General features: G+C 33.4%; 1 long non-coding RNA gene across 1 annotated transcript; it reads right to left on the bottom strand.

The window, feature by feature from the left end:
* Positions 1 to 1,814: 1,814 nt before the first annotated feature.
* LOC143062090 (uncharacterized) lies at positions 1,815 to 3,218 on the bottom strand. Its single transcript, XR_012974538.1, has 2 exons — positions 2,906 to 3,218; positions 1,815 to 2,191 (listed from the first exon to the last, which is right to left on the bottom strand). It is a non-coding gene; the product is annotated as an uncharacterized LOC143062090 (long non-coding RNA).
* Between the last annotated feature and the right edge of the window lie 12,867 nt (positions 3,219 to 16,085).

Below are 16,085 nucleotides of genomic sequence, written 5' to 3'. Positions count from 1 at the left end.
TTTTTATTGTAAGTTTGACGGGATATATGCGTACAATAGGGACACCAACATTTAGATAATTTAATGGAAGGACATTATCCTTATAGACTTGTACATCTTTGTTTGCATTTATCGTCAAGCAGCCCTGAACAATCTACTTGAGTCATCTTAATGAAATATAATCGTTCTATAACCTCATTTAGATAAAAAGCAGAGTGGAACATCTGAAACATGTTTTCTTTTGCCGACTGTGTAGTTCATCCGATCGGATATCTCTGGAGAAAATTCTACACATTATTAATGTCAAATTATTTAAAATTTACCTACATTTTTATAATCAAATAATGAACATCTCACATTAAATGAGAATCGTATGTAGATTGTCTTTTAATCACCAATCTCCTCAGGCAAACTAGTAGATAATCGTGAAAATGAAAATCAATATTCGGACAATGGACGCTTCGGGATGACATTTGCTCAAATTGACTCTAAGTTGATTTGCGAGCTGCAGAACCCCACCTCCACTAAATAAAAATCACTTCAGTCGTTTGGTTATACAGCGGCATACCATTATGCACATAAAATACTTTAACGTAGTCATTGAAGATACAAAATATTGGTATACTGACAATAGATCAACCCCAAAAACGTGTTGCAAGTTCTAAGATGCAAAATTTTATATAAGTCAAGCAACTCGCATAAAACATTCAAATACGTATATAAAACATTGTATATAGTAGGTTGTAAAGGTAAAAATCATCTTAATGATAAAAACACATATATGGAACACAACCCACAGGCACTTGTCTCTAAAATAAATAACCACAGGGAGTTTTAGTGGATCAGGAGAATATAAATTATTGATATATCTCATAACACTACAGTGTACTTGTCCGAATGGCAAGTAAATATTAAAACAAACAAAAAAAGCGGGAAAATATTACTTATGATTAAAAAGAATATGTCAGAAGTGTGAATAATATTTAAATGGCAGCATTCCACCTACAGATCGATGAACTGTTTGTTGCAAAAATCATTTTTGCAAAACGAGACATTGGGTTTAACGTCCTCACAGTCCTGACGGGACTGTATATTTTTACATCTTACACACCCAAATGGACGTCCCTTATTATAAAGGGTTGTGGTGCCAGACAGGAACAGCTCTAGTTGATATAGTTCTATATTCAGTAAACGGTTGGCGCTGAATTAAAACCAATTAAAACGATACTTGTAATGAGGACCCAATTGTTCAAGCTACTTCGCATAATTTTCATTTCGGTTCACTTTTCGGTACACTATTCCATATAAAAGATGGTTGATCGTTGGTTCTGGGCTGAAATTCTAGCTGCCAATTGTCATCCAATTCAATATTCACGCAATCAAACGAAACATTTGTGCTGCGAAAATATTTTGGACTATATTATAAAAATGTTAGTAAAAAAAATAAAAATGAAAATACTAATAGTGTAATGACCCTATAGTTATAATGGGGTTTTAAGTAAAGCTGATTCAACATTGTTCAACATATGTTTTTTATTTATTTTTTTCTAAGCAACCACATTTAAAATTGGAAGATTTTTGAAATCATACGCATACCTTATTTCCTGGTTTGTTTCGAATGTTTCGGGATTATAAACACCAAACGCTAGGCAAAGCTGATCAGCGGACACTACTTTTGTAAACGTGTACAATATTTTTAAAGTGTCTTTGTCAATAACGGAGAACTCATTACGGTTCATGTTAACAAAGAATCCAAGTCTTCCTGTGGTCACTGTACCGGCTGTATTACTGATATCTAATTTCTTTACTTCTTCCCGTGTGTTTGTAGTACCATGTTTGGCTATAAGGCTTATAGTAGTATTGCAATTATTAATGAAAAACGACCATCCGTGATGTCCTACATAATGGTGAGTGTCTATTTTTTTACGACTGGCTACTCCTACTTCAAGGACTAATGCATTTGAGTCATAATTCAATGACTTGAATATTTTGAACGAGAACTTAATCTCAAAGTATAGTTTACTTGTAGAAGTTAAGCATCTATCTCCTATGGTTCCGTCGTAATTGTTAAACTGTTCCGGATGATTCACGGGATTCGGGGTCTCTTCAGTGAAAGAATTACCCAGTACTGTATCATCATTGGACAGGAATAGTAATGAATGAGTTGACTTTCTGTCAAATCTAAGAGAAAATAAATATCCAGCCTGATCATCTGAAATAAACAAATATATACAAAATTCATACGTTTAAAATGTGATGTAATATTCTAATCCTTATTTTAACATTTCTAAATTTGACAAATAAAGGCAACATTAGTATACTGCTGTTCAAAAGTCATAAATGAAATTTGACTGTCGGATCTGAGATGTACCAGTTTATAATTATTTCTGAGTATATCATGTGAGCTTAATATATATACTAGTATATATAAATACATGAGTGTGTGTTTATTTAAATATTGGGAAGCTTAACAGTTTTTTAATATCTGCCAATGTTCTCCTATGGACACCTCATTTTATCTGAGTCCAGCTTGACAAAAAATATAGACTTGTCGTTTTTCACGTAAAGTCGTTTGCAGAAAAAGTATTGCCGTTATTAGAAATTTGATATCGCAGACAATTTTAACGAACCTTGACATGCTTAGGATATTCAACAGATAAATATACATTTGAGTCATTTTCTATTGGTTTCTGGAGCATAATCATGTGCTTTTCTTCTTAAAGCATAGTATTATGTAAACGAGCTGCTTCCAAATTGATTCTTAGATATTTTTTAACTTCCAAAGACCACACTTGATCGACTAAACGTTCCTATGAATAAAATAAGGAACTACAAATACGGACTAATAGACATAGTGTATAATGTATATCGAAAAATGTCGGAGAAAAAGTCTTAAATATAATTAATAGAAAACAAAAAAATCTACCCGTTTCTGTTGATGAGAATTTTGACACCATTACAGGGACAACTACCACTAGTGCCAAGACTACACCACACACAAATGCAAGTATGGACCACTTGTGCTGCTTCAATGTAATCCATACATCTCTGGTAGTCCTTGGTTCTGTTGTCACTCTAACTACACTCTCATTCAACTGCATTGGTACATTAGCTACCTGACGAGGTTTATTTACTTTTTTGACCTGTACAGTGGAACCTTGCAGAGTATTGACCTGTCTTTCGTCTTTAACGTTGTCACAATAATCAGAGGCTACATCCATGGAAACTCTTTCATTGTTGAAGCCAACTGTACAAAAATAAACAATAAACAAATTAAATAAATACTTAATATTCGTTCATTATTTCTTTCCTAAAATTTATCATTGACCTTTAAACTTTATTTCATTCCAATTTTTGATTTTGTGAGAGGACTAAAGTTTTGATTTGTGCCAAATCGTTATTTTTAATATCTAATTATTGCCATCAGTACAAGAAATAATAATTGTAAGAAACACACATACAAGAAACTAGGAATGATGGTAATAATAATCATAAAAACACACCAACAAGAAACTAGAAATAATAGTCATAATCATTATAAGAAACACACCAACAAAAAACTAGGATAAATAGTAAAAATAACCATAATAGACACCCACAAGAAACTAGGAATATTACAAATAATAATTTTAAAGAACACACTTACAAGTAACTAGGAATAACTGTAAAAATGATTATAAAAAAAAACACACCAACAAGAAACTTGGATTAATACTAATGATAATAAAAAAACACGCCAACTAGAAACTAGGAATGATATTAATCATAATCATAAAAACACACCAACAAGAAACTAGGAATGATAGTAATGATAATCATTAAGACACATCAACAAGAAACTAGGAATAATAGTAATAATAATGATAAAAACACATCAACAAGAAACTAGGAATAATAGTAATAATAATCATAAAAAACACACCTACAAGAAACTATCAATTATAATAATAATTATAACATTTGTACAAATGTATAATTATAACTATTAAATAATAATTATCTAACATATAAACCTCAAGATAATGTACTAGAATTACACTTACTGTTAATATTCGACTCTTTCATCTTGATAACAAACCTGCCAAAATCAATGCAATATGACGAACTAAAAAATTTCTTGAAGGTTCACAATATTTTAGGTGTAAAATAAAATAACCTCTTGTTTATATACTTTTGTTGTTTCATTGACACACACTAAATCCACTTATGTGGTCGTATTAACAAACAAACATATTTGATATAAGAACGGGGAAATATTAGATTCTACGAAAAGTATAAAAAACAATTGACGAAACGTCATAGAGGCTATTATTAGTAAATTTACATCTATTGTTCCTGACTAATTGTCTTTTAATAAAAATAAAACAAATCATGAAAATATGTTATTTTTAGACTTCAATAAAATAAAGAAACAAATAGACTCTTCCAGTTTGATAAAAAAAAATAACAATGGAAAAAGGGAATGTATCACAGAGACAACAACCCGACTGAAGGGCAGACAATAGACGAATGACAAAAATAGGTCTTCAACGCAGCGAGAAAATCCCGCATCCAGAGGCGGGCTTCAGCTGACCCTTTAACAAAATGTGTACCTTTTCAATGAAATGGACGTTACACTAAAACATAAAACATATGATTGAATCGAAATTAAAAAAAAAAACATAAAGGACTTCCTTGAGATATAAGCAAAATTGCCATAGGGATAAACATGTTTTGTGAGACCCTTTACCTCGAGCCAATGTAGAATAAACAACACACAGCAGTACGCACCGTACAACTAATGTAATAAAAAATCCAATTCCGGTCTCAAAAAAGGTAACAAACGAAATGAGTTTGTAAGCAATTTGTATTGAATTGATCACAACTCGGCCCAAGGAAAAACGACCCATTCTAACACTCTCACTCATTATTACAACTTGCATCACTTATCAAACTAGCACCCCTCAAAAGAGAAAAGAAATAAAACAAACACAAAGAAATGTTATATCAAAACCTTTTTATCTTTTTCTCTTAGAAAATTCGTCCTTTCTCAGAGCACTCGTGTCACACAGAGATAGAACTCGCACCACTGGAGATTTCTTTTACTTTAAACTGGAATGACTGAGAAAAAGTTTTAAATCATTAGAGAACACAATAAACATTTCAAGTGGTATTCAAGATGCGCTTTTTCTACTGACACATAAATCAACAAAGAACTACTCTTTGTAAAGCTGGTCTTGGGGATTGTCACATACCGTAATATTGACACATCGTAACCGGATACGATCCGGACATTATTGTTATGTATTATGATACTCTCCTGTATAGAAGGTTAATAAATATAGCTTGTTATTGTCAACATGTCTTCCTACTTATTTAACATGGTGTCAAACTGAACCATCGCCCATCATAAAGAAAATAAGCCATCCGTAGATGAAAGCAATCTTAAAAGTTGCATGACCAATCCAGCTACCTAAATTATCATAATCATGGATGCACTATCAGGATCTCACCCTAAAATGGACTGGGAAGCGACAGCCCTAGTGACCGCTTGGAAATCTTTCCAACAACATACAGAATTCTTGTTCGCGGGACCTCTAGCTAAAACTGCCGAAGCACAAAAAGGTAACTATCTAATGATATGGATAGGCAACAAAGGCAGGGACATATATTCAACCTGGGATCTTTCGGAGGATGATTAAAAGAAACTTGATGTGCACTATCAGAACTTTGAAAAACACGTCCGCCCTAAATCGAACAAGATTTATTCACGATACAAATTTTTAAGCTGTGTACGAAAAGAAATTGACACTTTCGAAGAATATCTCACAGACCTCAAAATATTGGTAAAAGATTGTGGCTATGCGACGCCGGAGGAAATGGTACGTGATGCCATTGTTTTTGGAACTAAAGACCACAAAGCTCGGGAGAAATGTATTACTGAAGGGTCCGAACTCTCGTTAGAAAAGGCTATAAATTTCGCTAGAACTTATGAACTTTCAAAGGCTCAACTTAAAACTATAGAAAGCGAAGATAAAACAATTAAAATGTTAAACAAACAGGGGTAAAGATCATCAGGTAAAAAAAATGGCAAGCAATACACACCACAAAGGGGACCACCTCAAAATAACAAGGGGCAATCACCCAATTTCGCAAACAAATGTAAAAACTGTGGAAGTAAACATGAGCGTAGACAATGTCCTGCATTCGGGAAACAGTGCAACAAATGCCATAAATACAACCACTTTGCGTCCGTCTGTCTGTCATCAAACAAATCATCAAAGAAAATGCACAATTTAGACATATGCAGTGAATCTGATGACGATGAACTTTTTGTAGCAACAATTGATAATCAAAAATTAAATACCGACGAATTGACCGAAACAATCAACGTCAACGACGTACCAGTTAACTTTCAGCTAGACACAAGTGCAAAATGCAACGTAATTTCCCAAAACAAACTGAAAATCATTTGTTCGTATCCTATCATCACTAAATTAGTATCACCACTCCGTTCATACTCAGGACACATTATTGACACTGTTGGAGTAATTAATCTTAGGTGTAGTTATAAATGCCAAGATCATGCCGTGAAATTTCACATTGTAGACCGTAATGTACAATCTGTAATAGGTGCCAAAACATGCGAAGCGATGAAACTCCTAAAGCGCATACGTTCAATCACTCATACAAGCAATCCGCAAGAAACGACAAAACAATTTTTACCAGAAAATATGGAACACCAATATGGAGATTTATTCACAGGCCTAGGATGTCTACTAGAAACACATAAGATACGTATCAACAAAAATGTAGCACCAGTTGTACACGCACCGCGTAAGATACCCGTAGCTATCAAAGACAAAGTCAAAGCTGAACTTGATCGTATGGAGGACATTGGTGTAATCTTCAAACAGCAAGAACCTACACAATGGGTCAACTCAATGGTTACTGTCATTAAATCATACGGCAAAATTCGAATATGCATCGATCCACGTGATCTGAACAAGGCAATTTTACGTGAACATTATCCGTTAAGAACCGTAGAAGAAGTTATCTCGCAAATGCCGAACGCTAAAGTCTTTAGTAAACTGGATGCCACCAGTGGATTTTGGCATATTCAACTAGACGAACCTAGCTCACAGCTATGCTCATTTAATACACCATTTGGACGTTATAGATTTGCTCGCTTACCTTTTGGAATAAATTCAGCATCGGAAGTATTCCAGAAAATTGTGTCTGAAATGGTATCCGACATAGAAGGAGCGGAAGCGATTATCGACGCCATTCTTATTTGGGGATCAGACCAAAAAGAACATGATATGCGTCTTTAACAGATTTTAGACAGAGCACGATAATACAACTTGAAATTCAGTGTCGGAAAATGCGAAATCAGCAAACCGGAAGTAACATACGTTGGACACCGTCTAACAAGTGAAGGCGTGAAACCAGACCCAGAAAAAATCCGTGCAGTCAATAAAATGTCAAAACCGGAGTGCGTCAAGGATCTGCAAACCTTCATGGGTTTTATTCAGTATCTTGGCAAGTTTATGCCAAATATGTCAACAGTCAGTGCACCGTTAAAAACACTATTAGAGAAAAACACAGCATGGCACTGGGATGAAAAACAAGAAACTAGCTTTCAGAAGTTGAAAGAAATGGCAACAAATGCACCACTGCTGCAATACTACAATCCGAACAAACCGCTTACACTCAGTGTTGATGCTAGTTCAAAGGAATTGGAGCTGTACTGATACAAAATCAAAAACCAGTTGCGTATGCCTCACGTGCTCTTACTCAAACACAACAACGATATCCCCAGATCGAGAAAGAAACTGTTGCAATTGTTTATGGATGTAATAAATTCCATGAGAACGTATATGGTCGCCGGGTTCAAATAGAGACAGACCATAAACCGCTCCAATCAATCTTCCTGAAACTGCTTCACCAAACACCGCCTAGATTATAGAGACTTTAAATAGCATTAGAAAAGGATGATCTTAAAGTTGACTATAAACCAGGCAAAGAGATGTATCTAGCAGATCATCTCAGTAGATCGTTCCTAAAAGAAACAAAGGAAGTTTTAGTACCTGACTTACACGTGAATGACATTCATTTAATGTATGCTAAATTTCAGAAGGAAACTGCAAATGATGAACACCTTCAGGAAATACAAGATGTCATATTTAATGGATGGCCAAATGAAAAATCTGAACTTATACACTCTTTGAGGCCATATTGGACTTACCGTGATGAACTTTCAGTCATCGATGGACTATTGTACAAGTCAAACAAAACTATTGTACCAAAAGCGCTACAAAATGAAATGTACGAATCACATCTTGGAATCGTAAAGTGCAAAAGCCGTGCACGTGATGTACTATTCTGGATCGGCATGGGACAAGACATCGAGGACAAAGTTAAAGCATGTGGACTTTGCGCTCAACATCAGTCTCTAAACGCAAAGGAACCGATGTTAATGCCGGAAATACCTGAAAGACCCTGGTCAAAAGTTGCTTCCGACTTATTTGAATACCAAAAACAAAATTATCTATTAGTAGTAGACTACTACTCAAAGTGGCCAGAAGTTATGAAACTAGACAATGAAACTAGCAAAAACACCAGGCCATTGATTATTTAAAAGGACTAATGTCAAGATTTGGATATATTGACGAATTAGTTTCTGACAATGGTCCTCAGTTGTATTCATTAGAATTGAAAAGATTTGCTACAGAATATGGATTTAAACATACCACGAGCATCCCACACTACTATGCTCAGTCGAATGGACAAGCAGAAAGAAGTGTTCAAACCATCTAGAAGCTAATTATGAAATCGAAGGATCCACACAAAGCTCTATTAGACTATCGAAACACACCGTTGGACATTGATCTTTCGCCAGCACAATTGTTCCTAAATAGGATATTAAAACATCACTACCCACTTCATTACCGCTATTGATACCACTAAACGTCAACAACAGTGAAATTATAAAAAAACTCGAAATTCGCCAAAGGAAAGCTAAAACTAACTATGATAAACATTGTGGACCTGAATTGAAACAGCTAAAACAAGGAGACTCTATTGTAATGTACACAGATGGGAAATGAAAGCAGGAAAAATAATTCAAATACACAACACTCCTCGCTCCTATGTAGTACAAACATCAGATGGCAGGCGTTACAGAAGAAACCATAGGCATATAAGACCAACAGCTTACAATGGAAACACAGTTGATAATGAACATTTCAAGAACAATCACAATTCAACCGTCCGAAAAACTTCAACTGTCTGTAACACTTCACAAACATTAGACCGCAGTGAAACAGTTGCGTCCGAGGAAAATGAAAGTATTGAACCTTTAAGTCACCCGTGACAAGATCTGGAAGAACAGTCAAAGTGCCAACCAAATTAATATGACTATGTAAAATAATTTTGTTGAACTGTCAAGTAGATTTTAGAAAGCATTTAGCTAGTTTTAGTTAGTTATCAGAAAAGACAATATATAGACTTTAAGTTAAATTGGAAAAGAGACATTAATCTAGTCAGTATTAATTTCTAGTCAAAATCAGTCAGTATTAATTTTAACTGGGTAATACTCAAATTCATTTATTCATTAAATCATTTCATTTTCATTTCATCTTTTAGAAAAAGGGGGATATCATATACCGTAATATTGACATATCTTAACCGGATACGATCCGGACATTATTGTTATGTATTATGATACTCTCCTGTATAGAAGGTTAATAAATATAGCTTGTTATTGTCAATATGTCTTCCTAGTTATTGAACAGGGATGTATACCACTATATATCATGTATATGTAAATGTACCAATTGTGAAGTTAAGGATTTAAGGGGGGAGTTAATACCTCCATATTATTTAAAATGTCCAAATGGAAAATAAGTACTTGGCATGCTTAAATATAGTAATAGTAATGTGCTGTCTAAGCTGACAATTTTTATTCAAAAGACTTATTTCTGAAGATGTATAATTTAGAAATATATACTGTTTTTATTATGAACTATGTTGTAATTAATATTGTGTATAATATTCTCCTGTTTCGCAGTCTTCTGCGGCTGAGTTTTCTTTAATAAACTATGCAAACTATGCAAGTTATAGACATGCAAGCTCCAGACCTCAATAAAACTGATCATATGTATTTTTTTCATTATATAAAAATCAAGCATAATTGCCCCCCTTAAGGGTTTAGTATCAGATCATCATACATTATATGGAGCAAACATAACCCGTATCATACCAGCAACTGGTTTGAGAATTTCCGATGCAAAGACTCTATCAGTGAATCGATATTAATAAAAACAATGACATGTCAATATTATCGTAACTATATCACTTCTGGATAAGTCTGTTTAAAGTTTTGGTTCGCTTTTGAGTTGAATTCCGACATTTATGTGCGCTGTATCATCATGTATGGAATACTTCCATAACAAATTGGATAGGAAATACCTGAACGTATAGGATGTTTGCAAGGTTTACATTTAAGAATAAGGTCCATGTACCGATGATAGAGCATGGTAAATGGTTTGACTAGTTTTTTTTTATAACCATGATGTAATAATTTTCCAGTAATATCGAGATTTCTTTCGCTAAAATCAAATACGATGTTACATACACGAGGGAATAGAACAAGTTAAAATATATAAACATTATAAGATGATGACAAGCGAACGACACCAAACAAATATGGATAATTAACAAAGGGAAACGAAAAAAAAAATCTTTCCTTTTATCATTAATGTTGTTGTTAACTGTATTAATGAGTAAAGATTTCGTCTTACAGAGATTGTTTTCAGAGCAGTAAATGTCATTCCTTCTCATGTTAAAAATATCATTCTATAAATTTAAACTAATAACTTAACATGTTGATCGACTCAGATTCAAATACGTGTATTCAATACAGCTTCGAAATGTGACAAATGTTATATATTCTAATATGTAAACCGTTATATACAGAATATCGTCAACTTTTGAATATATTGCAAAAGCAACTCTATGCATTCAAAACCTTATCTAGAAGTTTTCATTACTGACTGTAAGAAAAAGTAAAAGTTCAATGATAAGTTAATATTGATATTAAAAGACCCCCGTACAAAAAGGAGTGTTCAGATCCCCGAGCCCGAAGGGCGAGGGGATTTGAACAGCCCTTTTTGTGAGGAGGTCTTTTAATGTCAATATTAACTTAATAATTGAACTTTTACTGACTTACAAACCGGCAAAAATATAAGAAAAGTACATAAAAAGCACTTGCAGAAACATAATTCCCCTGAACTGGACGAGTCTAAATATGTTCAACTTGAATGATAGTTTAGTTTAAACAATCAAATAAATTGAATTGGATTGGGCAACAGGCATAGCCTATGTAAGCCCTCTCCACAAAACAAGGTACAATATATTACATTCAAACAAAGCAACACATACACAAACATAAAGACAAAACAGAATTAATTTTTCAAAAATACCTCTTAGCTGACTGGAGTGATATTTCAAATAGTTAACTCAGATCAAAAGTATGACTATTTTAAAATGCTTCAAATGTTAACTCAGAAAAATTATGAAAAAATAAATTAAAAAAAAAAAAAAAAAAAAAAAAAAAAAAAAGTTTTAGTATTCTAGGTTATATACTCCGACATTGATTTAGAGGTCTCACATTAAATTAAATGGTCATCAGTCAGCTATCTAAAATAATAAATATATAAATGAATGATAGTTAAACAGTACTCAGACGGATATATATAATTAACAGTTACAAAATTGAAATGAAAACGGACGGATTTAATGGCATTACATCATATAACTATTTATTTATGATAAAAAAAATAGCTTCTAAATAACACCAAATGATAGTTTTTTAAAATTAGGGGGTAAATTTATACTTTTTTGCCAACTTTTCAAAATAACGATTTCTTATTTAATAAATCACGCAATTAAAACCCCATACAGACCTTATTTATAACTGACCAATCATAGTATGCTGCACAACTTCATGCTATATATACTTGATGTTTTTGATCTGTCAGTAATCATGAAATAGATCCGTAAAGATCAGACCTTATAAAACAGTAAGTAAACTCTTCCAACAATTAGCTTTTTAAACAGCTTGTTTCAGAACTTCTAATCGGACAGACCTAGATACATAAGGTCCTTCACAATATTCATCAGGTAAAAGTTCCTTTTGTTTCTGATTTGTTAATTTAGTAATTTTCCTATATTACGTTAAAATGCAAAATAATTTGTTTTTTTCTATTCAGTCCAATTAATTAATAGATACAATATACTAGACGTGCCGTGTGACTTTGGTACATTCAAACTGGTTGCTGCTATACTGTGACAATGTCCAGAACGGGGTGACATCCACCGCTATTGCTTGCAATGGCAAATCTAGTTTATTTTACCATTATATTATACAGCGAAGTGTTTTTCTTTAACTGGTTTATATTACAACTTCTTAAATTTTCACAGATCAAAATTAAAATATGGCAGGTAAAATTTTTCAACCAAACACTTGTGATTATCTTTGACGGTAAATAACATTAAATCAAATGTGCCTTTTCGGATATATAATATTTGACGGAAAATATTAATGAATTAACTCCGTATAACTATTATTTAGTCATGGGTCGGTTTTGAGCTTATTATTCTGTATTATATACGCATGATCTTTCTATAAAAAAAAAGACCGAATGTTGACTCTAAATATTTTTATTTATTTGCGTCTTTGGGTTGCTGCCGCATTAATGTATACCTTTATCTCCTTTTATTCAAAACCAAATGATTCGCTTCGGTATAGAAATATTGACATCTCTGGAGCTCTCCTGTCCCATAGTATACCCTTGCTAAATGGGTGCGTTCGTTTGGCTTATTGGATATATAAATACGCAGCTTTGTCCGATCAAAATATAATAGGAATGCATATCCGATGCCTGGTGCAGTGAGAATTTCACGCTATCTATACCTTAAAAAACATTAGAGGGAAATAGTTATCAAAGGTACCAGGATTATAATTTAGTACGCCAGACGCGCGTTTCGTCTACATAAGACTCCTCAGCGACGCTCATATCAAAATATTTATAAAGCCAAACAATTTATACAAAGTTGAAGAGCATTGAGGAAAGACGATCTACGCACGAGTTGAATGATTGAAATGTGTAAACAATAAGAAAGGTCAGCTAAATCTTTTCAAATAAGTCGCATGCCTGATTTTAACAGCATTTTTTGTGACTTTTGCTAGAACAATAGTATACGTAGAAGAAAAAAAATATATAACAAAACCGATCAGCAAGACAATATAAAAAAAAATAAAACGCCCAAAATAAGTTGAATCTTTTTATAAATTGTTGTCAACCTTTTTTTATATTTTTGTTTGCTTTTGTGACAACTATTATACCAGTCTTGAGATACAAATAAACTTGAAACATCAAATGTTGTCACCTAGACGAGACAGCCGTCATTGTACGCCTCAATATATGAGTTATTACCACTCAATGAAGATTGTTTTTCTGTTCTAGTCCCCTCCCCTATTAGTTTTGTTGGAAATTATACAATGTAATCCTTGATTATATGATTATACATCACTAAATGAAGCTGATTAATTTATTGCTATAGATGCAAAGTTGATCAATCTGAAGCAAATGCTTACAAATTTAGAGTTGCACTTTTTACAATAAGGCAGAGCGTTCGCTAGAGGTTAAACGAATGTCGTAATAGAATAGATTTGAACCCTGATGATCGAACTCGTAAGTTAAGCTATTAGCCCTCCTTTCCTCTTTTTCTCCATGATAGAAGAATACCATAAACAAATTAAAACGGCATGATATATAAGTAAATGAGATATGGCCTTTTTTTATAAATAAATTCCTATTGCAGCCAACATCTCCCGGTTCGGGACAGGGGCCGGTAACAAGAAGCATTCGTATGTCTTACGAACGTCTAAAGGGCGTCTTAAGATTTAAGAATGTAACAAGACCTTATCTCAGACCTATCTTAGAATGATTGACAGCCCTGAATGTTTTGAAAAAGTGCATGATTTAAGAACGATTCTTACGTCTACCCTAAAGCATTCTTACTAATTCCGGTAACACAAAATCATTCTTAAATTTTGGACAGTTATTAAGTGTTCTTAAAACAAACTTAGCAACTTAGGGGTGTACCAAGAACAATTCGCAATAGCTTCACTTGACTTTTTTTGTAAGAGTGGTCCCGACTACTCTTAGCTGTACATTCACTTGTTAATTCAACTGAATAGGAAATTATATATTAGTGTTTTCTTGGCCATGTATGTGGAGGATGGTAGTTTCTCTTTTTGTAAATCATTACAATTTTGGCTTGTTGAGAGAAGTGTTAAATATAAAGCAAGGAGAAATTTGTGACCTTTTTCAATTGTAAACCAAGAGTTCCAAATGGTGAAGTTTAAATCATCACTTCTTAAATTTTACGGAAGCCATCATGAGTTGGTTGACCAATTATTTACCGGCTTTGTAATATAATGAGCAACACGATGGGCGCAACACGTGGAGCAGGATTTGCTTACCCTTCCGAATCATCATCTTCAGTTTTTAGTGTGTTGTGTGTTGTTGTATACCTGTGTTTTTTTTTACATTTTTGCCTGCTGTGTCTTTTTTGTTCACGCATCGTTATCAATATCATGGAATTTGACAAGACTGCAATACAAGTGAGAGGTTCAGCTCTTTTAACCAGGTCCAATCCATAATTTTTTTTAAACTTTACAAATGCCTGTAACAAGTCAGGAATATGACAAGTGTCGTCCATTCGTTTGATGTATTTAATCATTTGATTTTGCCATTAGCTATATAGGTTAAGGATTTAATTTCCGTTTTGAATTTTCCTCGGAGTGAAGTATTTTTGTGATTTTATTTTTAGCTTTTAAAATGTGAAAAAAAAATATTGTTTAAAGTGAAAAAATATAAGAAGATGTGATATGAGTGCCAATGAGACACCTCTCCATCCAAATTTCAAATTATAAAAGTAAACCATTAGAGAAGGGGTTTGACCGAAATGAACGGTAGGATAGAAAAATAAGCGTCCTTTGAGACTCGTCATTTATACTCGATTCAAATCCTAACATTGGCCTTGTGAATGATAGGACCCTCAAAGGGATTGTCCTGAGACAAGCATATTTTTATTAAAATAATAATGTTCTATAAGCAGTTAAAATAATTTCATGTTTCAAGCGGTGCATTTTTTTTTAATTCAATTTTACTTTTATCAAAAAAGGGCCGGTGGTTCCTTGGGTTAAATGGATAGTTGATTGTTATGCGCATTTAATCGTTCATTAAAACGTTTCTATGATTCATTTAAGGTGATTCTAATTTCTTTGCGAGAAACCAAAAACGGAGACACCAGAAAAAAAGAACTCGTAACTTGAAAACTATTACGATGCAACTTAAGGGAGAAATAAGAGCGATCTACGAACAACCTGAGGGAGCTTTGATTTACACTCTTTGAGTGATCTTTGAACTATCTTATCTTCCCCTTAAATCAATACTTACGACCTCTCTTGATAAAATTTCTTGTTACCGGCCCCTGGTAATTATTTCCACAAAATACCGCCTGATTATTGATCGGAGTTATTTAAAGCAACCAAAAGCACTTTGAATGAAACAAGTTCTTAAATCGTAAATTAAGGTATTTTGCTGGGTGTTTTTTCCCGATCCTATTTCGGACCCCCTGATTTTAAGAGGGCGTATCTAATTAGTCATGCCCGATTAACTTTAAGTAAATTGAACCTCAACTTAAAGACCTACATCGGGTAAATAAGTTCGAGGTACAATAAGTAGACAATAGAAATCCTTTGTGAGATGAGATCGTCCAAGGTTTCATATTATTTTGCATTGGATAACAATGAAAAATGCACGAGCAGGTTTGTAAGTTGTGGATATTGTTTGTTGTCGTCCGTTTCTACTTATTCATTGTAAAAGAGAGACGAAAGATACCAGAGGGAGAGTCAAACTCATATATCGTGTAACTTATTTGACGAATTACAACTCGAATTCCCGAAAAATGAAAACACATCCAATAAGATAGTAATCATATACTAGAAAGTAATGACAATCAAATGAAATTGAGCTTATCAGCCTGTACCT

Source organism: Mytilus galloprovincialis, chromosome 2 (assembly GCF_965363235.1).
Source record: "Mytilus galloprovincialis chromosome 2, xbMytGall1.hap1.1, whole genome shotgun sequence".
NCBI lineage: Eukaryota > Metazoa > Mollusca > Bivalvia > Mytilida > Mytilidae > Mytilus > Mytilus galloprovincialis.
This window is presented reverse-complemented; position numbering and strand designations above follow the sequence as displayed.